The following is a 27,778-nucleotide window of genomic DNA, read 5'->3' as shown; positions in this document are numbered from 1 at the left end:
ATACATTGTCTCCGGAATAGAGCCAACGAAAGAAAAATTGGATGCATTAGAGACGATGATCTTCGTGGTATGAAAAGTACCGATCGAAGACATCGATGCACCAATAGCAGGTGGAATATCGAATTTGTTCATCGCCCATTTGGTGATGATTGTCCAGAACCGGGCATACGACACCTCAGAGTGTCGTGAAGAGGAAGAAAGGCTCTGGATGAGTTGCTGCCAGAGAACCAACCCATAGTCAAGATTTACGCCGTTGTAGACACCGTACAAAATCGACAAGAACAGTCGACTTGAACCATCGGATCCGGAGCTCCGTTCAGATAAGCCCTTGAAGAGGACTGTAAACATGTCGTTCCATTGTGGCGGCAAGCAAGATTTCTTGAACTTTGCGACGGAGGTGAGGACCTCCGTGTACCCCATGTTATAAAACATGTTGTAAAGCATCCCAACCGGAATCGTCTCCGGATTAATTCTTGAAGGGTCAGCAGCCAACCCTAGCAGTGTACCAAATCGTTGTCGAGAAATGGAGGTCTTGTGATCAGTAACCTCGAAGAACACCCTTTCGACGGCTTTGTCATAGTGTGCAGTCGAATACACCCGTGATAGAATCTCCATGGGCACAGACGCAACTCTGGAAAGTGCTGGAGCGATCTGGGAGTACTTCAGGCACTCGATGATCGGAGCCATATATGAATCGTACAACTGAGGAGTGAGGTCAATCACCAAGCATTGTTGAGAACGTATGGTAAGGATGTGTGAGGTAGCATGGACTGAGGATGATTCTGCCATTGTTGAAGGTAGAAGAAGAAGATGAACAGTGAAGCTTTTGGTAGTTTTTGCTCTCTTGGAAATTCCGGATGCAGTAAAGAGGTAAATGGGAGTATAGACTGCCTTTTATAGTGGGTGAAAGGAGAGAGAAAAATCGTTTCAAATCTTCTATGGAAATATGAAAAGGTTTCCGGAATGATAGATGCGTGACAGTTAAGGCATGCGACGATCACGTAGGAGATAGAGTGTCAGATTCCTAGGATCACGCCGCCCAACAAGCACCGTTTCAGAACATATCGTTTCAAATCCTCATGCGCCTTTAAGTGTCAGAGAGGTGTCGCTTGAAATTCGCACACGCGTCCATGATGTCAGTAAAAGTATGGGCGTTCCCTTTTTACCGTCGTTTGAAATTCAATCCTTTTAACTCCCGCCTGAGTCAGCAACCCTTCGTCTTATCTTTTAAATGGCATCTTTTGAATTAACTTCCCACGTGGATGATTTTTGACCACAGCTTTATAATTAATCACCAAAGCAATAAAACAGCCTGTAATTATTAGTAACGGAATTTTGGAAAATCAAAGATTTTCGTGCGAAGAGTGTAAAAAGAAAAGAAATAAAGCAACTCTTTTTAGGAATGACTGTGATGTCAATAATGACACGAAACAAATGATCCCGGACACGAATCTCTTCCTTCAAGATCAAGAGAGACCTCAAAGTGTTAGTGTGGTTTCTCGTTGAATGACGATCAAACATTTATTAATAAATGTTGAAAGGTTTCTTTTTATAAGGCTACTTAAGGGTGGCTTTCGCTTTGATTCAACAATTCTTATCTTGAAATAAGAAAGAAAGTGAACAAAGTACTTGTGAGACCGGTGTAGTCTGTTGAACAAGTAGGTAGGAATTAATTTTAAATTGGCTTGGAAAATATAAAATCTCAGAAAAAATTAAAAACTAGATCCCAAGGGAAGAAATGTTATGGTGTTTAACAATTTCATAGGAATCACACAAAAATAAAATTTGAGATTTCAGTAGGATACATCCGTCAATTCGTTGGTGAAAACTTGAGCAAATTTATTGTTCACCGTCAATTCAGATTTGGTGTTGAATTTTGGGTTTCACTCAGCTCTTAGTTGCACGAAACTGAGATCATAAACACAGTTGTTGTGTAACCATAAACCTCAGTGGTAATTTCTGAGAGTCTCAAGGGTTACGTTGATGAAATGAATGTAATGGAGAAATGTAATGGAGATGGTGGAAGAAACTAAAGTACCTCCGCTGCAAAAATAAGGACCAAGCAGAAAATTCTTATCTCATGTGAGAAAAGAGTGAGGTAGCTCACGATTAGAATAAATGGGATAGCCTAATTGGGAAGACAAGGTTTGTTTATACCAAGTCATTAAGGCTATTATTCAGAATCTTATGAGGCTTGGGACACATACAGCAGCATGCTTCTAGGGACACTTAAGTAATCCAACAATTTTATCCCCATAAACGAACGAACACATAAATTAAATAAGTAAGAAAAAAATTGGAAAGAGTAAGTAAAAAAAACTTTGGAAAAATTTGAAGAACCGAACCCGAACGTTCGGTTGGTTTCGGTTTTGGAAAATTTTGAAAAACCGAACCCGAGCGTTCGGTTGGTTTCGGTTTTGGAAAATTTTGAAAAACCGAACCCGAGCGTTCGGTTGGTTTTGGTTTTGGAAAATTTTGAAAAACCGAACCCGAGCATTCGGTTGGTTTCGGTTTTGGAAAATTTTGAAAAACCGAACCCGAGCGTTCGGTTGGTTTCGGTTTTGGAAAATTTTGAAAAACCAATGAATTGAGACATGCAATCAGAATATACTTTTGACAATAATACAAACAACTTTGTACAAGAAATATACAACCAAGAAAACTACCTTTGTGGTGATGAGCGAGTTAGATAATTTAACCGAACCTGAACGTTCGGTCAATTTCGCTTCTTACTTTTGAGGTTGAGAGGTAGTTTGAGGTACTGACTCTGATTCCATCATACCTAGCCCTTGTAAAATTCTGTTGAATGATGCTTCAGGAAGAGCTTTGGGAAAGACGTCATCCAGTTGATCAGTGGTTCGAACAAAGTGTACTTCAACGTTTCCATCTTCCACATGATCTTTGATGAAGTGATACCTCAGTGCTATGTGTTTGGTTTAGAGTGCTGCACTGGGTTATGACAGATCCTAATTGCACTTTCAAAGTCACAATATAGTGGGATCTTCTTCATATTGAGTCCATAGTCTCGAAGTTGACTTTGGATCCAAATCACTTGGGAGGTGCAGGATGCAGCGGCTATGTATTCAGCTTCGGCAGTAGACAACGACACGCACGTTTGTTTCTTTGATTGCCACCTCACCAACTTCCCATCAAGGAATTGACAGCCGCCAGTGGTGCTTTTTCTGTCGAGTCCACATCCTCCAAGGTCTGCATCTGAATAGGCTTGAACGAAGAAGCCTGAGTTGGAAGGATACCATAGACCTAAGGAGGCAGTTCGCTTGAGATAACGTAAAATGTTCTTTACTGCAAGCATGTGAGGTTCGCGTGGGTTTGCCTGAAATCTAGCACAGTAACACACAGAAAACATGATGTCAGGCCTGCTAGCAGTAAGATACATCAGTGAGCCGATCATTTGTCGATAGAGCGTGATATCAACAACCGGTTTGTCTAGGGATGGAGTTAGCTTGGTGCCGAATGCCATTGGGACTTTGACTTTGGAGTCTCCCATCATACCAAACTTTGCAAGGAGAGTCTTCGTGTAAGCTTCCTGATTGATAAAGATGCCTTTGGGTCCCTGTCTAATATTTAAACCAAGGAAAAAGTTAATAGGACCCATTGAGCTCATTTCAAATTTAGTCTCCATCAGCTTTCTGAATTCAGCTGTTAGGCTGGGATTCGTTGAGCCAAAGATGATGTCATCGACATAAATTTGAACTATCATAAGGTGGTTACCTTCCTTTTTGCGAAAGAAGGTTGGGTCAAACGAACCTTGTTTGAATTTAGAATGTAGCAATGATTTGGATACTTTTCGTTCACGAACCCAGGAGGTTGCTCCACGTACACAGTTTCTTCTAGTTCTCCATTAAGAAATGCACACTTGACGTCCATTTGGAAAACTTTGAAGTTTTTGTGGGCAGCATAAGCAAGAAATATTCGTACAGATTCCAGCCTGGCTACAGGAGCGAAAGTCTCTTCATAATCAATCCCTTCCTCCTGACAATATCCTTTTACCACCAGACGAGCTTTGTTCCTTATCACGTTCCCTTCCTTGTCCATTTTATTCCTAAAGACCCATTTGAGACCAACAACCGAGGCATCTGGAGGAGTTGGAATGAGGCGCCAGACTTTGTTCCTTTCAAATTCATTCAGTTCGTCTTGCATCGCTTGAACCCAATCGGAGTGATCGAGAGCAGTGTTAACTGTCTTCGGTTCAACTTTTGATACGAAAGAGTTAAACATACAAAACTCAACTTTGGAAAATAAGGATGTCTGTTTTGCTTTCAGTTGTGATCAGGTCAGAACCTTTTCAGAGACATCACCAACCACTTGAGAGATAGGATGATCTCTGGTCCATTTGGTGAGAGGAGGATAGTTTGGATCAAAGGTTGGGTCTAGTTCAGCATTGATCATTTCTTCTGGCTCGGATTGGCTTTCGTAGTCGAGTGACATATCACCATGCTCCCCCTCGATTGATGAGCTATGAGAAACTTGAGGTTCAGAGGTTTCTTGTGGTGCTGGGCTTTCAGGCGTTGATGCACCTTCGGTTGGTGAAGCACTTTCGGTTGGAGTTGGACTTTCGGTAGCAGTTGTAGAGCTTGGCTCCCCCTCAACATGTGAGCTTGGCTCCCCCTCAACTGAAGCATCATTGGATGGAGGTTCACCAGAATTCGATCCTCCTTCGTTCATTCTCCTGGCAACTTCTTCGAAAATTTGTTTCATATGGTCTACCTTGTTGTCTGCTGCACCTGCTTCTGAGAGAGTAGCTTTCTCTGGTTCGTCAAATAGCTCCATAAATTTCTCGTATAGATTAGTGATCGAGACTGTGACTTGGCCAGTTTGAGGAAAGATTTCCCCAGCTGTGTCTTCTTTGGGCTGTAGCTTTTTGACATAGCTATCATCGAAAGTCACATAATAGGTCTCTTCGATTTTCCTCGAACGCTTGTTTAGGACTCTGTATGCTTTGGAAGTGAGAGAGTAGCCCAGAAAGATTCCCTCGTCGGCTTTGACATGGAACTTGTTGCGGTGTTCTTTAGAGTTAAAGATGAAACACCGTGAGCCGAACACGTGGAAAAATTTCACATTAGGCTTCCTGTTGTTGAGAATCTCATATGGTGTGAGCGTGAATCGCTTGTTGAGATATGACCTGTTCTGTGTAAAACAAGCAGCAGAAATAGCATCAACCCAAAAATAAAGAGGTAAGGAAGCGAAACTTAGCATTGTTCGGGCAGCTTCACACAAAGATCGGTTTCGTCTTTCGACAATTCCGTTCTGTTGAGGTGTGTAGGGAGCTGAGAAGTTGTGACTTATTCCCTTTTCTGCCAGAAATTCTTCAAATTCCCTATTCTTGAATTCCAGACCATTGTCGCTCCTGATGTTGCGAACGACCTTCTTGAGCTGTACCTCAATCTGCTTGATGAACACTTTCAGCTTATGAGTCGCTTCAGATTTGAGCTTTAGAAAGAACACCCATGTAAATCGCGAAAAGTCATCAACAACAACAAGAATATACTTGCTACCACCGATGCTTTCGTTAGATGATGGACCACACAAATCAATATGAAGTAATTCGAGTGGTTCAACAACTTTCGTGTTAATTATAGATGGATGACTTTGACGACTCTGCTTCCCCATTTCACATGCAGCACACAAATGATCTCTGTCGAACTTGAGCAATGGAAGACCTCGAACATGGCCTCCAATGACAAGTTTGTTTATGTCTTTAAAATTGAGATGAGAGAGTCTTCGGTGCCACAACCAGCTTTCGTCAGATTGTGCTTTTGATAACAAGCATATAACTGGGTTTCCTTTGATGGGTTTGAGGTTTAGAGGAAACATTTCACCCTTACGCTCTGATTTGAGAATTACTTTCTTCGTCTTCTTCTCAATAATTTCAGAGCCTTCATCGTCGAATGAGATTTTAAGACCTGTACCTCCAACAAGCTGAGATACACTGATGAGGTTGTGTTGCAATCCCTCCACATATGCCACCTTCCTTATAGTAAAATCACCATTGGTAATCATTCCGTATCCCTTTATGGTGCCGAAAGAGTTGTTTCCAAACTTGACGTTGCCACCATTTGAAAGAGACCTGTATTCCCTGAGCTCTTCTTTCCTTCCTGTCATGTGACGCGAGCAGCCACTATCGATGTACCATTCTTCGTCAAACTGCTCGTCACTTATAACCTGCAAAAATTAAGCAGATTTAGGAACCCAAAGTTTCTTGGGTCCTCGTGAGCCTTTCACAGGAACAGGAATAGTAAGAGAGATGTCAACTAGATACGTTCGTTTTATTAGTGTTGTTTCATCTTTCTTTTTGATGGTAAAAACTTTGATTTTATTAGGATTAGGTGCATTCGGTTTAGATTCTGGTTTGGATGCAGAAACCTTCTGTTTGCCCTTTTGTTCAGCTGACGAATGAGATTTTTGAGAACGAGCTGAGTGAACTTTTGAGTGAGATCGAGATGAATTTGAAGAAGTAGAAGAATTAGATGGGTGAGAAGGGGATGACTTCTTGGCTGGAGACTCTAGGTGACCCTTTTGCTTTTGATTATTGGTGGGACTAACCTTAGATTTTTGATCTCTTTTGATTTAAGAACCGAACCTTTGCTTTTGGTTGGAGTCGTTCTCTGAACCGAGCCTTTGCTTTCGGTTGGAGTCGTTCTCTGAACCGAACCTTTGCTTTCGGTTGGAGTCATCTTCAGAACTGAACCTTTGCTTTCGGTTGGTATTCTTTTCCGAACCGAACCTTGGCTTTTGGTTGTTGTGGCTCTCATGCTTTTTAACAGGATTATTCTCAAACTTCAGATTCTTGTCATGATGAGAGAAATATGCATTCTGGGATTGCCAGAATTGTTTCCTTTCAGAGAGATTCTTCCTGTATCTCTGGTTCCTTTCACGTTTCTGATTCCTCATCTGCTTCGGTTGATGATGGATATTGGCTTTCATGTTCGGTTTCTCTTTCGCTGGTTCACTTTGAACTGTGGAAGTTTCACTTTGAACTGAGGAACTAGAGGGAATGTCTTCTTTTGCTGAACTTCCATTTTCTAGAGGAATGTCTTTCGTACCACTGGTACTTGGCACATCGAAATTATCTGGCTTGTTCAAGGGTTCTGGTATGTATCTACCTTTACTTATCCATGAGGTCCTTTCTGATAAGCCTACCGTTTCATGTGCATTATCAATTGGAGCTGACCAGAAGAACTCATCGCAGCCATCAGCATTGTCTTCGTTTACAATTGCTGTGAGTTCAGCAGTCTGATGTTCGGTTACTCCTGTGACCTTGTAAACTTGATTTGGAGTGGTCCTAACCTTTTGATATACAACGGTTTTTTCTGCTAATATCGGGGACTTTTGTTGGGACACTCGAGCGAACTCCACTGAATTTTCTGAAATTAGATTCTTGTGGTTTTTAGGTTCGCTTTTCACAAATTCTGAGCAGTCAACCGTGTCCTCTACAAAAATTTCACTCATATTTTCATCCTCATTAAGCTCAGATGCATTTTCAACATCAATTTTGTTTCCTGAGCTCAAGTTGGCATTTCAAGAGTCAAATTTTTGTATGGTTTCGGTTCTCAGTTTAAGTCTATCATTTTCATCTAAAAGGTTTTTGAGCATATCTTTATGGTCCTTGGATTTAATGAAAGATTTAATTTTGTCCAGTCCATACATATAGGTCGGATTGACATCATCAGATGATATTACACTCTCACAATTATAGGCTTTAGCATCAATTTCATCCTCCTTAAACTCAAGGAAGGGCAGAATCATGCGATGGATCTTTTGTCCTATCTCACAATCCAACTGAAGCTGAGTAATATTAGTATAAAGACGTTTTGCAATCAAACAAAAAACATTTCGTTGTTTTAACAACTTTAAATTGTCTCTCTGTAAATAAATGTTTTCGTCTTTTATTTTAACTAATTCAGACTCCTTCAACTCGATCCACATGCGCCGCTCCTCACTCTTCGAAGACGCCCTGCTTAATTGATCAGTCAGGTTAGAATTGGTGACTCGAGTTTGAGTTAAACTACTATCTAGATGAGAGATTCGAGAGTTAACACTTTTTAGTTCTTTTTCATATGAGCTTTGTGGTACTTTAAATGAAACAAAAACCGATTGTACCTTCTTGATCAGTTCATCGAGCTCGTTGAACTGCACGCTGAGCGGTTTGGCCGTAAAGCACATATCCTGTTGCTCCTTCGGTTCATTGCTTCCACCATCAGTGTTGTATCCCCTCATCTGAGATACTTCAGACACCATCAAGCACCTGCCTCCACTGCTCTCCTCTTTAGCCACACAGGCCTTTCCATGCGAAGGCATCCTCACTTCATCGTCTTCGGAGTCGGTTGACCAGACTTCCACGCCACCGAACTCGTCATCAGCAACCGAACCCTACACAATTAGAGCATTCATGGAAGGGTTAGTGGTAGATTTCTTCTTCCTTATCTCATCAAGCTTTTTCTGCAGCAAAGCTTCCTCATCCTTTTCAGCCATCTTTTTGAGGACACAATCCTTAGCATAGTGATTTTTCCTACCACAGTAGTAACAGCTTACTCCAGAATCACCATCTGCCTTCGGTTCCTTCTTGGGCTCTTCAACCTTCGGTTCATTGTTAACCTTTTCTGAACTATAACTCCCCTGCCAGTTTTGATTTTTGTTGCTGGGGAATCTCTTCTTAATGAACCTCTTGGGGTTAGACACCATCATAGCATAATCCTCCGACGTGAGTTCATACTCCTCTAGGTTGAGGTCTTCGTCCTCCATCACAGCTTTACTTTTTGACAAGAGGGCCAGCGAACCTTGGCTTGAAACAACGTTCTTTTCCTGCAGCACAATCTTCTCCTGGGACTTGAGAATACCCACCAGTTTCGCCAAAGAATATGATTTAAACTGCTCATGGGCTTTAACTGTAGACACCACTGCTCTCCACTCTGACCTTAGACCATTTAGAAACGTAACCTTCTGATCGATAAGTTTCCTTTCAATGTCATGTTTGATCATCTTGCTGAGAAGATGATTGAAGCGATCGAACGTTTGGGTCACAGTTTCTTCGGCTCCTTGCCTAAATTCTCCAAACTCAGATAAGAGCAAGGTTTGGATAGAGTGTTCAAGATCCTCGTCTGTAGAGTACAGTTCACGAAGTCTATCCCAAACTTCCTTTGCCGTCGTGCATGAGCTTACCAACCTGAAGGTGTCGGACTGAAGGGCGAATATGATCAATCGTAACGCCTTGATATTACACTGGAATTTATCCTTTTCATCTTGCGCAATATCTTTGACATCCTTCAGTAGATCATTATACTCCTTTTGAGTTTTAATAATCCTCGACGTTGTAGAATGAGAGAAAGGTCCATTAATGATTGCTTCCCATATGAGGTATCCATTATCCTCAGATCCTATAACGTAGTCTTCGAAGTGATGCGCCCAGACTTCATAATCATGGGTATATAGGATGGGAATCTTCGTGGTTGAACCGATGCTGTTGGAAATATTGATGGGATTCGATTGCGACTCGTCCATTATGATCGAATAACCTGTTCAAAGATCAGACTTGTAATAAATCAGATTAGGGCAAAACAATAAATATCAAGATACGTCAATAATGAGATGATGGCTCAATAAATATCAGTTATTGCAGAAAAACCCTAATTGAAACCTTTTCACAGAAAAAAAGTGTATCGATTACACAGCCTCCTGCTCTGATACCAATTGATGAGATTAAAACTTAATCTGGAAGATCGATTAGATCTTAAACAGGTAAATAAATATTTAAACAGCAAGAATGAACGCAAAATAAAGAACAACTCAAGGATGAATCAAACGTGTCGAATGATTATAAAATAAACCCTCAGAAGAGCTCGATCAAGAACATCAACTGTAGAGGGTTGGAGGTTTACAAGAATGATAAAGAAATCTACACCGCTATCGTAATGATCGTTACTTCCCTTAAATCGATAACCTAATATGCATACAAGCATATCTTTATATAGTAAACCTAATAAACTCACGGTTGGACAGGCCCAAAACCGGAGTACAAAACAAATGGACTAACAGCCGAGCCCAATGACGCAATCTTCAAACGAGTCTTCAACTCAACAATCTTAATGTAGTTACTTTAGGAAAATGTGAAAATTATGCTAATCCATAAAACACACATCATTATTTATAAGTCGTTAGTGGAGCGTGTGTGCTACCCGACACACTAATTTGGGACTATAAAGTTGATATGGTGGCATAACTCAAAAAATATCATTGTTAATGGAGCATGTGTGGTTAACCGACACATTAGTTAGAGATGATAAATGATATCGAGGTTGTCAAGCGTGTTTGCATGGTTATTTACATTTTCTTTGTGATCCTCGGTATCCCAGTCACAAAACAGAAGAGCATAATATGAGATTAAACATGTCATTGATAAGTTTTAATGAATCTTAAAAGATATAGGAATTTCAAATAGACTGAAATTGGTGAATTGTCTTACCTACCTTCATAAATTCACAAATAGACTACGACATCCCTTTTCTTGATTCTGAATTGTATTTTGGATCCTAGCATTAAATATTTATTTTGGGTTAAAATATTAAGGATTTATATCAACTAACTAAAACTATCTCTCTTACATAGATGTCTACTCCTGGAGATGCTACTGTTGCTCAATCTTCCACCAACAACCTGAACTTCACGTTTCTATCGATCCTTTCCAAGGAGAAATTAGTTGGTCCAAACTACATGGACTGGATATGAAATCTCAAAATGACTATTTGATATGAGGTCAAATAATATATCCTCGATAAACCTCTACTCAAAATTGGTGAGCCAACTGCTACTCCAGAGGAGCATGTGACCTACAAACAACACTTTGATGACGCAACAAGGGTCACTTGCATAATGGTTTCAACCATGGTACCCGAGTTGAAAAAGTTATATGAGGACTATCGGCCATATGATATGTTCTTGGATTTTGATGAAAAGTTTCAAAATAAAGCACGTCAAGAGAGGTATGAGGTCATCAAAGCGTTAATAGCATGCAAGTTGAAGGATGGAGAATCTGTCTGCAATCATGTGCAGATAACGTGGAGATATATTGAGCATTCTGAAAAGATCAATGTGTCTTTTGACAAGGAGTTGGCCATAGACATAGTCCTAAAATACTTACCTCCCAAGTATGATGAGTTTATCTTAACTTCTCATTTGAACAACTCAGAGACCACATTGAACCAACTCCACAACTTGTTGTAGATAGTTGAATCAGGGATAAAGTAAAATTAGGTGCCTTCTGCGACATGTGCTCCTGTCCTTGCCATTGGGAAACAGAGGAAAGCAAATCCTTAATCGAACTGGAAGGGCAAGCCCCATGTTGGAGCATCTGGTAGTGGGTCCAAGTCAAAGCCCACTTCTTATATTCCTGCTGATAGTGACCCCAAAAAGGCCACTTGCTACTATTGCAATGAAAAAGGGCATTAGAAAAGGAGTTGCCCAAAAATATTGGAAGGACATCAAGGATGGCAAGGTTAAGCCATCGTTGATAGGTATGCACACAACTCAAGTAATTAAATCACAACTTACTCGTTCTTGGTTCCTTGATATAGGATGTGGTTTCCATATTTGTTCTGATTCGCAGGGGGCAAGAGAAAGTGAGGACGTGGAGCATGGAAGAATAAATCTGATCATGGGAAATAGGCGATCTTCACATGTTTCCAAGATTGGAACTTATGATCTTGTGCTCGGTGATGATGTTAGAATATATTTGATTAATTGTTGTTATTCATCAGAAATGACATGAAACATTTTATCTTTTCATACATTATTCAAACAAGGTTTTTGATATGCATTTGATAATGTAAATGGTTTGATTTTAGCTTATAAATATAGTGTTTTTATGTTTAAAGCATTCCCATGTAATGGTGTATATGAAACTGTGATTTGTGTTGTAGCTTAGGAAATAGTGTATTTCGTATTTGTTCGTCTAATGGTGTAGACAAAACATGCTTGTGGCATTGTTTTCTTGGGCACATTAACAAGAAACACATCGCCCAACTCCAAATGGATTTAGTATTGGAATCATTTGACTTAAGGACAGATGATTAATGAGAGTCTTGTATTTTGGGTAAGATGACAAAATCACCATTCACTAAAACATGTGGAATAGGTGAAGGATTGTTGGATCTTATTCATCCTGATGTACGTGGACCCTTCAGATCTGCTACAAGGGATGCAAATCGATACTACATGACGTTAAAGGTGATTATACTATATATGGATATATCTACTTAATCAAACATAAATAAGAAACCTTTGAAAAGTTCAAAGAGTTTAGACACGATGTGGATAATCATTTGGGGAGGAAGATAAAGATGCTACGATCTGATAGAGGCGGAGAGTATCTTAGTATCGAGTTTCATGACCACCTCAAGGAATGTGGAATAGTTTCACAATTGACTCCTCCTAGGACAACACAATTTAGTGGTTTGATTGAGAGAAGAAATCAAACCTTGTTAGACATGGTTCGTTCCATAATGAGTCGAGCTTCACTTCCTATTTCTTTCTAAGGGTATGCCTTAGAGACAGCCTGCCCATATCCTAAATCTTGTTCCTACTTAAAAGGTTGCCAAAACTACTCACAAGATATGGATAGGGAGAGTTCCCCCATTGGCACATGTCAAGGTTTGGGGTTGTGAGGCTCTCATGAGACGAGAAACTCATGACAAACTAGAATCCAGAGCCAAGAGGTGTATTTTCATTGGCTACCCACAAAAGTCTTTTGGATACTTGTTCTACAAACCTAGTGAGAACATGGTCTTTGTAGCTTAAGGGGAGTCTTTCGCTGGAGAGAGAGCTCATATTCAAAGAGGACAGTGAGAGTGCATACGACCTTGAAGAGATTAAGGAGTCAACCAATCAAGGAACTTTAGAAGACAGTAGCTCTCAACCAGAGCATGAAACTCCTATTGAGCCCATTGACAATTCATTACCTATTCATTGATCTAGTAGGGTTTGCATGCCACCTTCGTTCTATGGTTTCCATATAATGTTAGACGGTGACATGTTTATCAGTGATATTACACTAGTAAATTTTGATAAGCTAGTTAACTACAAGGAAGTGATAGTGAGACCTGAGGCTGGCAAGTGGAAAGAGGCAATGAATATCGAGATCCAGTCTATGTATGATAAACTATTTTGGAATTTGGTTGATCATGTACCAGGTCAAAATACAGTTGGATGGAAATGGATCTTCAAGAAGAAGACCAACATGGATGGAAAGATGCACTCATTTAAGGTTAGACTGGTTGCGAAGAGCTTTACTCAAACCCAAGGGATTGACTATGATGAGACCTTCTCATTAGTGGTGAAGATAAAGTCAGGATTATACTACCAATAGCAGTGTTTCATGATTATGAAATACAGAAAATGGATGTTAAAACCGCTTTCCTAAATGGGAAGTTCAATGAGTATGTTTACATAAATCAGCCAGAGGGTTTTGTACATGCCAAGTTTCCTGACGGAGTGTGTAATCTTGAGAAATCCATTTATGGATTGAAACAAGCATCTCACAACTAGAATCTTTGCTTCCATGAGAAAGTCAAAGAGTTTGGTTTCTCTAGGAGTGAGAATGAGTTATTTGTGTATGTCAAGGCCAGTGGAAGTATAGGAACGTTCCTAGTATTGTATATTGATGACACACTCCATGGGAAACGACCTTCCTACCTTGCAATAAGTGAAATCTTGGCTTGGAACGTGTTTCACCATGAAGGACCTAGGGAAAGCAGCCTATATTCTTAGAATAAGGATTTTGAGGGATAGAAAGAAACAACTATTAGCCTTAGTCACAGTACATGGTTGGATAAAATACTAAAATGTTTTAGTGTGGAGAATTCCAAGAAATGGAATTTAACCATCCATGATACTGTTAATTTTAGTAAGACTCAAAGCCCCAGTACTGATGAGGAAATAGCTGACATGATTTGGGTCCCATATGCTTCGGTTGTGGGTTCGATCATGTATTTTATGACATGTACTCACCCTTATGTGTCTTATGATTTGAGCATGGTTAGTCAATTTTAGAGTAATCCTGGCAGAGCTTATTGGACTACAATTAAGAATATTCTTAAGTATCTGCGAAGGACAATGGACATGGTTCTAGTCCTTGGTGGCGATGACATGTTAGGAGTAATTGGATATAGTGATGCTAATTTTTAGACCACGTCGAGACAACTTCTATTCTCAATCGGGCTAGGTGTTTGTGTTAAATGGTGGAGCAATGACTTGGAAAAGTTCCAAGCAGGATACGGTGGCTGATTCTACTTTTGAATTAGAGTACATCGCAACAAGTGAGGCATCAAAGGAGGTGGCTTGGTTGAAGAACTTCATCTGTGATCTCGGAGTAGTCCAAAACATTCTAGATCCATTGGAACTTTTATGTGATAACGAAGGGGAGGTTGCTTTGACAAAAGAACAAAAGGATCATGGTAGATCCAAGCATATCGACAAAAAATACCATTATATTAGACATAAGGTTGAAGAAGGTCATCTCATGGCGAAGCGAGTATCATCAGAAGACAATCCTGCAGATCCTTTCACGAAGGCTCTGTGTAGGGGTAAACACAACCAACATGCTAGGAGCATTGTCTTAAGAGAAGATGTTAGTTTTAGTAATTAGTTGATAGTTTTAAGACTTTGTAACAAAATAAATGTAACTGATTTTGGTGATTAAATAATAGAGAATTATTTATGAGTATTGTACTGCCTTTTACAATTATTTATTCTTATGTTTCACTTTGCATGTTTTACTACCTGAATGATTTGATTATTCGAAATTCCACAGTCGCTCATACTTTTCAAAGTGAGTAGTGAATTAAGATTGTCATGAATAGATTATAGATCGTCTATGGATATTAGGCATTGCAATGGGTTACTACAATATTCATGAGTATTTAGAAAGTGGAGATTTTGAGTATTAGATAAACCCACACTCAGAGGATTACTTCATGGATTATATCACAAGTCTTTCTGAGATGATAATATATTTTATTCTTCAACGGAGATATATAAGTTGTAATTGACAACTCAATTGTACATTGGTATTGCAAAAACGCATAAGTATCATGATGTTATAAAATGTAGTGTCATGTATGATTTGGTGAGTAAAAGATACAAGTATATAAGTCGAGTTTAGTCATTCCTTTTGCCCTAACAGGAAAAGTAATATCTTTGGACCCCTCGGTGATTTGGTGTTGACATTATAGTGTTGGGGCCAACCAGGACTGAATTGATGTGTTCAAATAGTTGTCTAATGACATCATCACTAATCAAGAAATCAGGAATGTTAGACAAGTGATTGATTTTAATCCATTTCTCATGTCTATATGATATCTTGAAGAACGAGGGAATAATTGATATCTTATCTTAGGGCCAATGTCTGATTGGATCAGAGTTCAATAGTTGCTTCAGAAAGCATACTTTGTTGTTTAATTTAGAATTGATATTTGCAAATTTTAGTTACAGACTTATCCAAGTGGGAGAGAGTTGGATTAAGGTGTCTAACCCAATAACTAAATTGGTATATACTTAATTTAAAAGAAAAGTACTTTTTGGGTTGCCCTAAAAATTAGTAATTGACTAGAATGACTTTTGGTGAGAGAGACTGATTTATTGATTTATTATATGATTAATAAATAACAATAAATAATTTGTTAATATATTATGAGATTAATATATTCATTATAAATATCATTATTTAACTAATAATTAATCAAAAATTAATTAGAATTAATTTTGGGATTAATTGGTGTAATTAAAAGTGCAAGGACTTGAGTGTAATTGCTCAATAGTTGAACAAGAAAAGAATTCTATATTCTTCCTACGGGTAGCCGAATTTTGGCTTGCCTCTAGGGTTTGTAGAATGCTCCACGTGGATAATGTGGATAATTAAGAAACATGATATTTCCGAATTTGAAATAATATTATTTTATTTCAAATTAGGGTTTCTGAGGTTTTCATATCAACTATAAATAGGACCCTTGGGAGTCCTAATTTTCGTCCATCACTTCTACTAAGGAATATCTTAAATCTAACTTCCTTTCCTCTCTCCTTAAGTGTTCTAATTTCTAGGGTTTGGATACAAACCATTAGAGGCATTAGATTTCTTATGGTTGCTTTCTATGACATTTGAAGAAATGAATTGCTTTGATTATTTGCTATAATAATTAAAAGGTATGTAAACCCTAATCTTTTGTGAATTTCGATTATAATAGGGTCTCCTTAGGGTTCTTGACGTTTATACATTATAACTATTGATAGAAAAAATTTAGATCCAAGTAGGTTGCATGTGAACTTAAGGATTAAGTTATTTCGCCTCATACTTGAATTATAACGTATAAAACCTATCAACACATACATCATATACTTACTCTTTCAAGAGTGTCTAATCATTCCTTACATTGGCCCTCATAACAACCATACCCACTTATGAAACTTCCACTAACCCTGCATACGCCTTTGTGCATGGTAATCATACATAACACTGGATTCAATAGATAATCGAATAGTTGATTCTACCCTAAGACCACGACCACAAAAAGGAACAAGAAATAAGGTGAAATCAAACATTCTCAGGAAATAAAATCTTAGTTATGTAAAACTATGATGCACACACTAAGCAACCACAATAATAATGTCAGTTCCATATAGCATATGAAAAAGTTCTCCTAGGCTATAAATCAGGAAATACTATCATGCAATTCGTGAAGATCCTTAGCCTACAAACTAGCATGTAATTCTATCATATCATCAGTTCACAAAACAAGTGTGGGTATCTTGGGGAATAACTTCCCTTGGGCTCCGACTGATTGTACACATCGCATCCTATCCTTTCTTTATTTAGATGTAATAAAAAAAATATTTTACAGTTCTATAGTTTGAGTCAGAAATCACACGAGTATTCATCCAATTCTCTCAAACCAGGGCTCTGATGCTAATTTGTAACATTCCCAAAACCATGATAAAAAATTTCTTTTTTATAAAATCATTCCACAAAACCATAAGAAAGTAAACCATTGTTTTTAAACTACACCATAGATTTAGAGCATTAAAGAACTCTTAAAACATAAATCAATAGGAGGATGTGTACGATCACACCTTTGCCTTGCATTGATCATCTGATGTACCTGAAACCATGAAACTAACAATAGTAAGTCAAATCTTAGTGAGTTCCCCTAAAATAACCCACACAACAATAAATATACAATGGATGCACACTAGGCCCACAACATGAGATTGGATAGCCCCTGAGCCCACAACATGATATTGGATTGCCCACTCCCAACTCTCAGCTCATGACTGTCTTTCTCCTGATCCCACAACATAATTTTGGATTGTCTTACCGGCCCTCTTATTATGACTAGATTGCTCCGGGTTTGCAGGCTTACATCACAAAGCAGTACTGCCTCAAACCAACCGCACTATGTCAACATAGGTAATAGATAAACAATAAACAACAATGCAAGTAATCATACAGATCTACCAATCTAACATATAACAACATCCTATACACAAGGATACATAACACAATCTAGTGGGCCGACATTGGTGCCTTTGACCCATGAGTATAGTGAGAAAACTCACCTCAAATTTAGAAAATAGTAGTAACGATCATCAATCCGATAACCGGATCTACAAGTCACCTATACAACAAACAAGGACCATCTCTTAATTTACAGCTCAAAATACTTAATTTGACCTAAATTCAAACTTGGTCAAAGTTAACAGTCAATGGTCAACTCCAACCGATCTGCACTCATTAATCCTATGTCTTTGTACCACTGTCTTTGATACAAAGAAACTGAGTGCGTCAGACTTGGGGGCCTGGTGAGCAAATAGAGTTTTCAACCCACAATAATTAAGTTTTTTAATTATATAATTCACATCAAATAACTCACCCGATTAACCATTCCCGTTATTCTCACATACGAATCCGAAAACATTAATCTCAAGGGACCTATCCTAAGGATCATCAGCAATAACGGGTAGACAATACTTGGGGGATTATTTTAAAAATATATGTTAATAAGGAAACCATGAGAGGATAGAGTACATCAGATGAACAAATAGTTCATTAACACATATAGGTTGTGATCCTGCCAACGTTTCCACTAGATTGTTTAGAATAGTCTGTGGTCGTCATCTACACTATGCTAGACAACTGGTTCATCAATAGTCAAGTCCTCTTATCATTTGTAACATCTTGATTCCTGCCATTTTTGAGCCATGGACTGGAATTTGATTGTGTAAGGTTTTGGGTATCAAGGAGGAAACGTTTAGTCCTTGTGGAAGGAGATAATGATAGTTAAGTGATTTTACCCTTGAATTGTGTTTTGGGCTAAAGGGTAGAAAGGGAAAAATCATAGGCCAGAGGATGAGTGATTAGCATATGGATGGGAATGTCACTATCTATGGCGAGTGTTATGTACTTCAAGTTTTCTGAGTTCAGAGAAGATTTTGGCGGGCTTGTGACTTTCAAAGTTGGGATGTAAACCCGACATGGGGCTAGTTGGCTACGGTGTTTGGCGTCTGTATGATAGCCTGGGAATATGTAGGATGATTGTTATGGTATGGATGCCTCGTGATGAGACCACGGGTCTGCTTCTTGGGATATAGGCAGACCAGGTGCTATCTTATGGTTTCAGCCAAATCGGGAGCGACAACTTTTGTTGTCTCTAATGTATCCTGGTTATGAGAATGATGCATTTTGGTAATTATGAACGATTATTGTTATGATGAATTGACAGTTGGGATTGTAGGAGAGGAGGTTATGTTTTGGGATAGTAAGTTGGTGTTTTGCTTATGCATTTGCTTGAAATCCTTACTATTAAAGGTGGTTATGATTGGAAATTTCTAAGATTCAGAATCTCTTAAGGTTTGCTTGGTCTTCATCTGGAAGATCATCTTGTGTGTTTTATACCTTCCAAGAGTCAGGGATGGTTGATACTTTTTTGATCCGGTTTGAGATATGGTTTGGTTGCAATACTAGAGGGTAGTATTTCGAACCCCAAGTGGGGGAGAACTAGGTATTCTGCTTGGAGGATCATCAATTTGATCGAGTTTATGGTGTCAGAAGAACATTTCATAGGGGTCTGCGGTGAGGGGTAAGTAGGTTAGACAATATAGCAATGGAGCACGTTGTTAGAATTATATGCATGGTTCTTATTTGGGTTATATCCTTTGAATTGGAATAAGTGCATGACCATTTATCCCATTCGTGGGTCGTGTGCAACCATGTTTTCATCGGATTTTCCGTTGGTAATGGCTTGTACTGTGAAAGGATTTGTGCATGGAAAAAGAGTATGGAATTGTTGCTCTCGGTTAGCATTGAGAGGGACATTGATTAGGTTTCTACAAGGCGGTGGAATGAGGTTGAGTATCTTTAGGCCATCGTGGTGCTGGTCGTGAGTTTCTAGGAGAATGATGAAATGTCGACATGATCGGTGTAATACCAGGAGCATTCCAGATATAGGATATGGGCCCAGTGATCATGATTTTTTATTTCTTCTGCTTGTGGTACTTATGGTGTTGTGCATTATTGGAAATCGGTAGACTTATGAACCAGTTGGGTTGGATAAAGTGAGCATTTAAGGGTTGTAGGGAGTATCAGTCGTACATCAGAAAGTCTATGTAGAGTGTTTGCATTATAAATATCGTTTGTTTGCAAGCTGTTATTAGGGATTTGGTTACCAAAGTTGGGTATCGGTTATGGATTCTCGAGTCATGAAGTTCATTGTGAACATCTTGAGTGATTTTCTAGGTAGGGTTACACCTAAGTTGATAAGGGTTGGATGCAATGTGAAAATTCTTGGATCGATCATCTTTTTTCGTAGGAGCAGTGGTTAGTAATGGCATGTCAGGGAGTCAAGGGTTTATTTAAGGTTTTGGTACATCTTATGGATTTGGAATTGGTTGAAATTCGCGATCGATGTGTTTTGAGTACTTCATTCTGCGTGTTTTGTGGTGATCATAGTCAAAGACAAGGGGTGGGTTCAACGAAGGGATGAATATTCGTCATGGAATATGGGTTCTGAAGTTTAGATATGATGAGTTCCCGGTCTCGGGAAGCATATTGATAGAATTGATTCAGTGATTGTAGTTTTGAGAGTCCTCGGCTCTGTGTTTCCCTCTAGACGTTTGGTCTTATAACTAGGAAGTTGTTCAATATGTTGGTGTTATACGTTCTTCTCTGCAACGTTTATATATATGAGACTCACGTTGGGAGTCGCCTTGTTTTTTTTGAATGGAGGTATCAACATCAGTAAATAGTCAGGGGTTCTATTTTTCTTGTTGGTTCTCATCGCGATTGTGTACTTATGTGTGTGATTAGCATGAAGATGATTGGCCGAGGAGGTTTAGAGCCGATCAAATATGTGGGTTTTCGATTAGGTGTTCCATCATGAAGCAGAAGCGAGAGTTGATTTTAAGGAAGAAATCTAATTTATGTGGGGGAGAATTGTAACACCTGTTTCCTGCCATTTTTGAGCCATGGACTGGAAGTCAATTGTGTAAGGTCTTGGGCCTTAAGGAGGCAAATTTTAGTCCTTGTGGAAGGAGATAATAATATTTAAGATATTTTACCCTTGAAATATGTTATGGGCTGAAGGGTAGAAAGGGAAAAGTCATAGGCCAGGTCATTGCATGAAATATGGATTTTGTTCAAGAAGTTTTTAGTCCAAGAAATTAGATAATATTGTTGAGCTCTTCAACACCTTTCCTTGGATATAGAGAACGTTAAAAATGGATTTGGAACGAAGAAGTTATCACCGTTTGAAGTTAGGGTGCTTTTGGGTTGAGTCGCGTACGTTGGACATACTCAATGTGTACGTTGGGACTACTAGGGCATCCCTAGTACGATGGGCTAAAATTGAGTACGTTATGCGTATGCGATCATTGCCGAAACCCTATTTCCATGGTTTGAACCCTATTTAAGCTCCTTAACTTCCCCAAACCCATTCCATTCTCAGCCTCCATCTCTCGAATACACTCTCTTGAAACCCTAACCCAAGATTGATCCCTGTAAGCAAAAAAGAATGTGTTTTTAAGTGCTTTGGAGTGTCCTTGGTGCACCTCGGAGAAGAAGGAACTCGTTGAAGAAGTGTTTGTTGCATTAGAGCTTTTAGATCCAGACTTTGTTCACCTTGATCGTTCTTCTAGAGGTATAAGGTTTGAATCTTGATGATGAAATTGTTAGATCTACCCAGTTTTGAGTGTTATGATCTTTTGGTCACTTTAAGTGCATAAATTTTAGATCTTGAAAGTTTGTGACCTTTTTACAGATAAATTGGAAACTTTATCCATCTAAACATCATTTTGATTTAGATCTGAAGGTTGGAGACTTGGAATTAAAGGATTAAGTTGAAAAAGATGCACTTTTGGGTCCCTTTGAGACTTAAAGACTACATCTTGTTTATTGGGACCACTCTTATGGATAAAGTTGGAAACGTTATCCATTTTGGAGCTATTATGAACCATAAAAATGTGATCTTGGCCTTTCTATCCCTTCCATGCAAGAGTTGTAGTGTCTTTTTTGGTTAAAAACTTAGGGTTTTGGACATTAAGCACTTTACGGCCATGCAAAGTCATAAAGTTGGAAAGTTTATGACTTAGGACATTATTTTGGGCTTGGATATGAGTGTTAGAAATAAGGGCTTAATGGAATAAGCTCTTAATGGAGTTTTAGGATTGGGCTGTGTACGTTGGGCGTACCTGGTGGTACGTTGCGTGTACACGATCATCACCCCGCTTCTTGGTACACTAGGCGTACTTTATTGGGAAGAAATATTGACTTTTGGACCTTGACCGTTGACTTTGACTTTGACCAGGGTTGACTAAGTTTGACTTAAGGGTATTTTTGGTATTTTGAGCTATAGTTAAGACTTGGTCTCTATTTGTTGAATAGGTGACCTATAGAGCTGGTATTTAGATCAATGTATGGTTCAACTATTTATCAGAGTGGGAGGTGAGTTTTCCTCACTGTACTTATGGGTCGAAGGCACCAAGGTTGGCCCATTGGATTGATATCTTGGTTTATTGTATGTTACTATGCTATAGTGATCTGTTAGATTTGTATCATGGTATATAGGATGTTGCTATGTTGTAGTGATCTGTTATATCTGTATCCTGGTATATAGGATGTTGCTATACTATAGTGATATGTTATATTTATATCCTAGTATATTGGGTGTTGCTATGCTGTAGGGATCTGTTAGATCTGTATCATGGTATATAGGATGTTGCTAAGTTGTAGCGATCTGTTAGATCTGTATCCTAGTATATAGGATGTTGTTATGCTGTAGTAATCTATTAGATCTATATCCTGGTATATAGGATGTTGCGATGCTGTAGTCATCTGTTAAATTTGTATCCTGGTAGATAGGATGTTATTGTGTTGTAGTGATCTGTTAGATGTGTATGGCTACTTATATATGTTGTTACTGATTGATTGTTATGATATATGTTGATGTGTTATGGTCGGTTGGGTTGAGGCAGTCCTGAAGGCCAAGACACCCAGGGCGGTCCGGATAGACTAAAGGCCTGCGAGGCGGTACAGTCAGACCGAAGGATCGGAGAGCGATCCAGATATGCTGTAGGCCCGATGCGGCGATCTAGTCATGCTGAAGGCTCTGAAAGCAACCCAGATAGTTTATAGGCCTATGAGGCGGTCCGGTCATTTTGAAGGCTCACGTATGCATGCTATTATTGTTATGTTGTGTGGTGGTACTTTGGGGGCAACTCACTAGGCTTCGTGTTTACTAGTTCAATTTATTATTTCAGGTACTTTAGAGGATCGTGGGAAAGTGAAGGCGTGATCGTGCACATCCTCCTGTTTTTATGACATTGGATATTGGGACACACTTGTTGGGTTTTAGTTCAAAATAGCTTTATAAACTTTAAAAATATGGCAATGGAAGACTTCAAAATTTCAACATAACATAACATTTTATACCCACCAAGGATCTCCTTACAAGTTATATAAAGATAAAATAACAACCATAAAAAGGATGAAGAAATAACAACCTTTTTTGTTCTTTGGATCCTCTTGGGAGGCATGGAAGTTGATGAAGAAGATGGAACCTTTGAGACACCAACAATGAATCAACTTGATGTAGATGCTAGCCCAAAACTCTTAAACACTTTATCTTTATGTTATTATCAAAATAAGAACACAAAGAGAGCAAACGATGCAGGTGCTCTTCAAGTTTTCTAACAAAAACTAGAGAGTGAGAGAGAGAGAGAGAGAGAGGGCAAGATTCGGCCATCAAGCATTAAGAAGAAAAGATGAGTGCAAGACTCATCTCTTATATGCATAAAGTGAATTTATGGACCATAAGTCCTTAACACTTTAAGACAATAATGTCTCCTGAAGCCTAATTGTCTCCCATGCACCTTAAGACATGCCATACTTTCCCTTAAAATAATCAAACGCCCATAACATACTTTCTAGAAGCATGTTTCGGATTTAATATATAAAAGTAGTCAAAATTTTATAAAAAAAACTCACAAGCCTTTTATAAGTTATAAAGTTTGATTTTTGGCTAAAAGACAAAAGTCTTTCTAGTCCAAAATAATGTACATGATTTATAAATCATACCATATGATATACTATGTTACTTGCTAATAAAAATTAATATTTCCATGAAATAAATAATTTTCAATTTAATTATATGAGTTTTATTGAATATTTATTAAAATTAATTTCTAATAAATAATAAATTATATCAAGTTGTTGTTAGTGTGATCCATTAGTATCATATGTTAATTAGCAATATCACTTTAAAATGACTCTTGAGCATAGTAGACCTTTCAATCTCCCACTTGCACAAGACTCATATTAGACTGATATAGATAGTGGTGAACGTCTAGAAACATTTCAGTGCCTCCAACAACATATGACTTTGTGCCATTTTATCAACGCCCAATTCCCAAAAAGCTCAAAGCTACAATTGGTGTATAAGGTAAGTTTATCAGTTATCCCTTTGCTACAAACATCATGTTGAACATGAGATACGGATCGCGATCAATCTCATTAGTTGTTCAAATTTTATTAAGGCGCCTTAGAAGTCTAACTCTCAACACATAAGAGGAACAAATCTCATCTTGACTACATAAGCCTTTTGCATAGTTCCCACTATACCTGGAAATCAACATTTGACCATATCAAAGCATAGTACTTCCTACACTTAAGTCCGAGTATGTATCTAAGGTGTTAAGGATACAAAGACAATACCTTTTAATCAAGTATCATTAATGATAGCGATCAATGAGATGATCTTGAGGCGGGTCAGTTCAATACTAGTTCTCTGACAAGTACCTACGAAACTTGGTTACAACCACTTTCCTGCTTTCATCTATTGAGAGTCAACCAATCATATTCATATTAGTCTTATTTTATAATTGCTTCCACAATTATAACGACTATGAACTTTTAGAATAATAACATTATTCATGGATTAAACATGTTAATATAGAACACAAGTATTAATGTGATGACTATATCCAAATATATCATAACATTATCTAATAGTTGTTATAATGTTCCAATATCCAAATACTAAATCCAAATCAAAAATCCATTTTTAGAATAATAAAGTCTTATAACTGAAGTGTGACCATTCATACTTAGCTCAAAAGAATGACTTTATCAATGGATTTGACAAAATTTAATTTGTACGAATTCTATGAATACTATCATCTACATACTTAATTTTACTCTAAGTATAGTTAAATATCTTGGAGAACATGATTGGTTTTCTTTCATGACATAAAGTCTCTTAGCTTGATTAAGTATACTCTTGAAGTCACAAAGACATCTATGTGATTCTTCAATGGAAAAAATCAACATAGTTTTTCAGTGATCCCATTCATCCAATCATATTTGAATTCAACTTCTAGAGTAGTGTATTCTTATTTTGTAGTAGATTGTGTCATTATATTTTGCTTGGACCTCATTCCAACAAGACTTACCCTTCATTCCATAATGAAGTCAAAATCCAATTATAATTCATATTTATTTATATATGTTTACAATTTAACATCTTGTGTAGTTCTTTCCATAAAGATCCTTTCTAAACTGATTGTCTCATATCCATTCTCTTAGTTCTTCTGAAGTACTCTTAGAATGTTCTCTTAGCCATCCACTGACTTAACCACGTATTCAATTAATATCCTATGACATGTTTACAACATGATCAAATACCATGTCCTATGCATAATATGGCGTAAATGATGCATTTATTTTCCAAGAAAATAGAATATAAATCGTTTCATCTAGTTCAAGCCTATGAGCTATGTACTTTTGAGACTAGCTCAAAATGCTGCCATATGACAATGCCAAGAATTCTCCAAAAGAATCTTGCATCTTGATCCCTTTCAAGATATTGGCAATATATTTATAATGACATGAAACTTTTAACATTCATTTTATCTATCCCTTATAGATTTTACATTCCAAGAATGTATCTTCTCCTTCCCAAGTCTTTAATTTTAGAAACAATTTCCAAGTCACGGTGAAAGACGACATTGCTTAGTCAGAATGTGTTTTCAAATGATTAAGTATGTCTCATTCATACAAGATTAGGAATGTCACTATACTCCCACTAGTTCTTATTAAACACATATGTTCTATTAATTTTGATATAAAAACATACCTTGTAGTTTTAGATTAAAATGATGATTGCAACATTGATATGTTTGCTTTATATCCACAAGTGGATCTCAAGCTTTACATATTTTATTAGGATAATATGGATTAAGAAAACCTCTAGGATAATCTATATAGATATCTTCTAGTAGATGTCTATTAAGAAAAACAATCTTTCTTGAAAACTATTTACTATATCTCGTATTAAGAATATAAATTTATAGTAAATAATATCATTGTTGATCTAATCATAGGTACTTGTGAAAAAGATTTGATCGCAGTCAATGTCATGAGTATGATGAGGACCATAGTCAATGACATGAGTATGTGAAAATCTTTTTATAATAAGTCTTGCTTTAAATGTGTATGGTTATCCATGTAATTTATTTGTTCTAGAAGAATCATTTATTCTTTCTGGCCTTGCTATAGGGAGAAATTTTAGTCAAGCCCATACTTGATTCTCATACATGGGTTACATCTCATGTTCATGACTCTAAGTCATTTATCAGATTTGAGATCTGTCATAGGATCTTGGTATTTGATGGATTTTCTAGAAACCATCAATAAAAGCTCATTAATGAGAGATTGCACATTTCTCTATTCATAGTTGATTTCTACCACTAATGTGAACAATTTGTGTTTGTGAATAGCGATTATTCATGTTTAATAATCCTTGTTAAAACTAGTGCCAACTATTACTACATAAGGTTATGGTTCTTGAGCTGTTTCAAGCTCCATGTACCTCCCACTTGCTTTATCATTAAAAGGTTGCTTTCTACTAACTTAGCTTTCACAAGAATAAGAGAACTTGTTCTTGGTGGGCTTGCATATGATAATATAAGCCACATTAGAGTTTTACACAAATATGTATTTAGTATATTTTGGGTTTAGAAGTTTTAGTCCAACATCGACTTCAAACCCACTAAACATTAAGTAAGATGAGGATGGGGCCCTTCCATACTAAATCTTATAAAGTGTTTAATCTATTTTTAGTTGGTATTTGTATTTGTAACATCCAAAAAATCCGAGCCAATTTAAAACTTTTTAAATCATTTAAAACCATTCAATTATTACAATTTGTTTTCAAAATAGTCTAAACATCAGAGTTCCCAGAAATCATAATCAACAATCAAAGAAGTGTACGCTCACCCCTTCGCCTTTCCGCGGTCATCCGTTGAACCTTAAATAATAGACCGAAACTGTAAGCCCGAAAGCATAGTGAGTTACCCCCAAAATACCCATACACACAATATTACACATACAGTAACAAACAACATACTATGGGTCCAATCATCCATCTGGATGGAATACCCCAGGCCATCACCCATTGGGTTGGAATGCCAACATACCAATACGCTTCACATAACACATATACAACTAACAGCATGTACTGGGTCCTCAAATTTACAGACTGGATTACCCCTAGGCCCACAGTGTGAGTCTGGATTGCCTTCTGGGCCCACAGCTCACATATGGATTGCCATCGAGCCCACAATACGAGTCTCCCTCAGTTCATATCTGGAATGATCCTGGGTTTGTTGGTTACCACATGGAGTAGTTTCACCTCAACCCATCCCACATAATATGTCGACATATAACACAACTAATTCACATACAGATAATCACATAATACTAAAAGTAGTCCTACATATCTACCTAAATGGCATAACAACTAGCATGCAGACTGTCAGAACAACTATAGGTCACCAAACATAACCACATCCGATCTACCAGGATATCGATCTAACATATCATACTAGCATATAACCATCCTATCTACCAGGATACCGAACTAACATATCACAACAATAATAATCCCAATAACAAAACAAAGGGACGACCTTGGTGCCTTAGACCCTTGAGTACAATGAGGATAACTCACTTCGCAACTGACACGCTGAAGTGATAAGCTCCACTCTTGGATCACTGACACAACTCCACCACCTATATTCACCATAGAACCATACTTATAATTTTCAATTTCCCAAAATGCTCCCAGAAGTCAACTAGTCAACCCTTGGTCAAAGTCCAAGTCAATGGTTAAGGTCAACAGTGCATGTTGACCTCAACTCACCGAGTACAACCAGCCACTCATCGAGT

This window comes from Lactuca serriola, chromosome 9 (genome assembly GCF_051521515.1).
Source record: "Lactuca serriola cultivar US96UC23 chromosome 9, Lser_US96UC23_V15, whole genome shotgun sequence".
Lineage (NCBI taxonomy): Eukaryota > Viridiplantae > Streptophyta > Magnoliopsida > Asterales > Asteraceae > Lactuca > Lactuca serriola.
This window is presented reverse-complemented; position numbering follows the sequence as displayed.